We start from the raw sequence: 4,626 nt of genomic DNA, 5'->3' as shown, positions 1-4,626 counted from the left end.
CCCCACTTGTGTATTCTTTAAGTTTTAACGGCAGCAACTGTTTTAATCATCAAGGTGTAGAGAATATCTCTTCCTTGAAAACCCTAAGTTTGTGTAAAGGAAAGCTCCTCAAGATCTCACAAGAGATTTACACAAACCGCAATATCAGCAACACTAAAACGTGGCTAGGGTTTGCCTTTTATACTAGGACAAATAAGAAACCCTAAAAACGTTTTAAAACAACTAGGGCTGAGTTGGAAAATTCTGCAGAAAAGCAATCTGCCCGAGCTTCGATCGGTCGAGCCTAAGCTTCGATCGATCGAGCCAGGCCGAAAGCCACACTGCTTTCTGCTTTACACTCGATTCCAACTTTACATTGACATACAACTTTGAGCTAACTTTAAACACTTCTAAACACATTGTTTTGATCATGGTTTGCCAATATTACACATTAGAGTTCTAAATACATAAATCCTAAGCTTTAGAACCTAACAAAGTTCTCTTTTTATTAAAATTTTTTTAGTTTAAGTTTCTTAATAACTCCCCTAAACAAAATTTCAAGAACCTTCATTATATATAAGATACATCTCAAAATTAAACGAGACACATATACATACACACTTACGCCGAAACGCTTTATTCATTCTTATAAGCTCTCTTTGCCAAGTTTATCCACTAACTTTATCATTGGAGACTCCGTGACCAGCACCATGCCGATGACCCCTCAAAGAGGACCCTGTTCTTGATCTTGTAGGTACAGAAACAAAGCTTGTGTTGACTCATCTGGACGAACCTACTTGACTGATGATCTCGGCATCGTGTATATATATATATATATATATATACATACATACGTAATGATGTTTACAGCATGGACAAACAAACAACACAAAACTGAAAGTCGTGAGTCGTGAGTACGCTAGCCTTGTTGGTCCTTATTCCAATTCCCAAACGCAGCATCATATTCATCTTTGGGACCATTTAAGTTAAGATGGGTCGTCAACATCAGCAACCTCACTTACTGATGTTGCCTTTTCCTTTACTAGGTCACATCAAACCCATGCTGAGTATTGGACAGCTTCTTTGCCACGCTGGCCTCCATGTTACCTTCCTTAACACAGAGCACAACCATGGCCGCCTCACCCAGCTACAGGAGCTTTCTACTCACTTCCCAACCCTCCATTTCCAGTCCATCTCTGATGGATTGCCAAAGGTTCACCCTCGCACTTTTGACTTAACTAAAGACATGGTCATCTCGTTCAAGTTTGTCACAAAGCCACTCTTTCGCGAGATGTTGGCTGAGTATAGCAGAAACTCTGATCTGGGTCCGGTTACTTATGTAATAGTGGATGGAATTATGTACTCTTTTGCTAATGATGTGGCTGAGGAGTTGGAAATTTGCGTAATCACCACGCGTCCATACGGTGCTTGCTGCTTGTGGAGCTTTTGCTGTATTTCAAAGCTAATTGAGGAAGGCCACATTCCAGTTGGACGTGAGTATAACTTCTATTAGTTCTAACTAAATTGGCTGAATTGGTTATTGGTGCTGTGCATATATACTAATAGAATGGGTTAATAGGACAATGGTCAATCAACAACTCGGTTATGTCCCTTTTCAGACCCAAAAATAAAAAATAAAAAATAAAAAAATAAAAAAAAAGCGCAAAATTATCATTCCACATATATTTATAAACTCTGGAAGAACTTACGTTCTGTAAGTATCTATTAAATTACGCACTACACACCAGTATGATCTAGTATATTTGAAGCTTAAAAATTTCTACATTGGTTTATTGTGAAATAATAGAAACTTCCGGTTTATTTACTCTTGAATATGAAAAGCTGTTAATTAATTCCATATTCAGCCAACAAGTCAGGTAGAATTTGATTTTCGATGGTGAATGCAGACCATGCATGTGCCAAATAATACTTATTCAACATCGACAATATTCTCCTAATGTTGAAGACATGCCATATATATATATATTCACATCAGATTGCTTTATAAACAATATCAAACTTGGAAGGTATAAATAGTATTTTATCCATAACTAATTTTGATATACATATTACACAGTATGATGAAATTAATTAGGAAAAGTGAGTTGCAATTATTTCAACTAATTAAAAATTTCTTATTATTGAATAAAAAATTTGGAATTTGAATTTTATTTATAGTAAAATTAATCAGTATCTTAGTTTGATAATATAGAGAAAAAATGATGGAGTGGACATTATAGGCTTAAATTCTATCATATCTAGAAAAAAAGTAAATAAAAAATAAGGAAAAAAAAATCATATACTATATTGTTTTAATGCAAATATGGGTTAAAAAAAAAGTGTTCCCGACACATTACTTTAAGATAGTTTTATTTATTTATTTTTAAATAAAATAAAAAAGTAACTACTATTATTTTATAGTAATTTTGATTATATATTAGTAAAATATTATCTAAAAAATTTGTATTGCATGACCACGTTGCTATTGAAAAATAAGTTATTATCTACTTGGCATAACTCCACCCGCAATATATTGAAGCAAGTTTTACTATCAAATATTTAATATTATATATTGCTTTTCCTTTTGCTATCACAATGAACTTCCGGCCTCCACCGTAATTGCAGTGAAAGAAGATCTAGATCGGACGATTAAAAGCGTACTAGGTATGGAGGGTCTTTTGTGACATCGAGATCTACCGGTTTGTAGACAGCCAATCATAGATCCTCTCCTACAACTCTTCATTGAGAAGAGCAAAACCATGACTCGAACTTCAGGAATCATACTCAACACCTTTGATGACCTCGAGGCCCCGGTTCTCTGTCACATTGCCTCTCTCTTTCCAAATGTTTACACAATTGGTCCACTTATTGCTCTTGTCAAAACCCAAATTGAGGATGATGTCGTCTTGCAGTGATTATCCTCCATTAGTAACTTATTGGAACTAGACCATAATTGCATAACATGGCTAGATTCCCGGCCATTGTGATCGGTTGTTTATGTTAGTTTCGGAAGTATAGCAAGGGTGACATGTGGTCAATTGTTGGAATTTTGGTATGGTTTGGTCAATAGTGGCGCGTTGTTTTTATGGTAATACAACGTGATATGATTGAAGGTATGAAAGTGGATGAAATGATCCCAATGGAGATTGAGAAGGCCACAAAAGAAAAGGGAATTTGTGGTGGATTGGGCCTCACAAGAAGATGTTCTAGTCCACCCAGCTGTGGGTGGGTTTTTCACCCACAGTGGTTGGAACTCAATTTTAGAAAGCATTGATGCTGGGGTGCCTATGATTTGTTGGCCCCTATTTGGGGACCACCATCTTAATAGTAGATGGGATAGTGAGGGGTGGAGGATTGGGCTTGATATGAAGGACACATGTGATAGATCAACCATTGAAATAATGATAAAAATCCTTATGAAACATAGAAGGGAGGAAATTGTTAGGTCCATGGACCGATTTTCAAAATTGGCTCATAATTCTGTTAGCCCAAGTGTATCCTCATACAAGAACTTGGAAAAGCTTATTGAAGACTTGAGAAGAATATGATTTTGTGATTAGATTGACAATTGTGAGCTAGAAATGGCAATATATGATGAAGCTATGGTTCTTCATCAAAAGCATATGGTCCTTTCTTAATAAAGAAAATAAAATTGAAGAAGTTATTTTTAAGAATATTGTGGTTGATGTTAGATTTTGAGTTCCCTCAAGTCATAAACTAAATAAAAACTTCTGTAATAATTGGAGTGTTTGTTTTAGCGTTCCTATTATACTTCAACTTTTGTTAGTCAATTGTTATTTGATAGTTTGTAATTATCTTCCAAGAGTTCGTTTACTTGTATAACTTGAAATAACTGTGTACAATGAATTATCTCCAATTGTGCACAATGTGTTTTTGTTGAACAATTGAATTCTCTTATTGGGCAAAAAATTAAAAAGAAAAAAAAAAAAAAAAAGATTTTCCAATAGTCATGTGGCTCACTAGTACCAGCCAAATGTTTTTATTCTCACTCTTGCTTAGTTGTGGATAATAGTATAATGTATATGTGTGCATGTGTGTATATATTCTCCTAATTATATTTTTTTATGCCATCCTTTCGTTCTTAGTAAATTAAAGTATCTCCTTGGAGACATTGTTTCCACGATTGTGTAGAATTCTGTTTATCAAGGAGTTACAACATATATACTTGTCAATGTGTGTGTACATATATTGGAAGCTCTTATACATATTTGTTGCGTATGTATCCAAAGTTTGAAGGAATGTAAATCAAGGGAGTCAATACCATTTCATACCGGCCGGTATGGCCGGTATTCTCTGTTCCGAAACTCACTTCGGTACAAAATCATCCCCTATTTCGTCTCGTTCTAAATACTGGACCATTTTGGAAGGTATCGGCCATTTCGGATGAAAAATGTGTTTCGATTTGAAGTGGTTTATTTTGTAAATTTTTCATTTAAACCAAAAAAAAAAAAAAAAAAAAAAAAACACCATGAACCAGAGGTTAACAAAGGCGTGGTGGTGGACCTAGTGGCGTTGCTTTAGTTGGCTGAGCAAAACTAAAGCTTGGTTGGATAGATCATCATTTTAGGGAAGAAAGAGACAACAATTGAATAAGTGGAGAAGGAGATGAGGAGAAAAAGTAACAAT

General features: G+C 35.0%; 1 pseudogene; it reads left to right on the top strand.

Annotated features, from left to right (window-relative positions):
* Positions 1 to 970: 970 nt before the first annotated feature.
* On the top strand, positions 971 to 3,527 carry LOC126691149 (7-deoxyloganetic acid glucosyltransferase-like; annotated as a pseudogene).
* Positions 3,528 to 4,626: the final 1,099 nt, after the last annotated feature.

Source organism: Quercus robur, chromosome 7 (genome assembly GCF_932294415.1).
Source record: "Quercus robur chromosome 7, dhQueRobu3.1, whole genome shotgun sequence".
In the NCBI taxonomy this organism is placed as follows: Eukaryota; Viridiplantae; Streptophyta; class Magnoliopsida; order Fagales; family Fagaceae; genus Quercus; species Quercus robur.
Note: the sequence above shows the minus strand (reverse complement) of the source record. Positions and strands in the feature narration are given on the sequence as shown.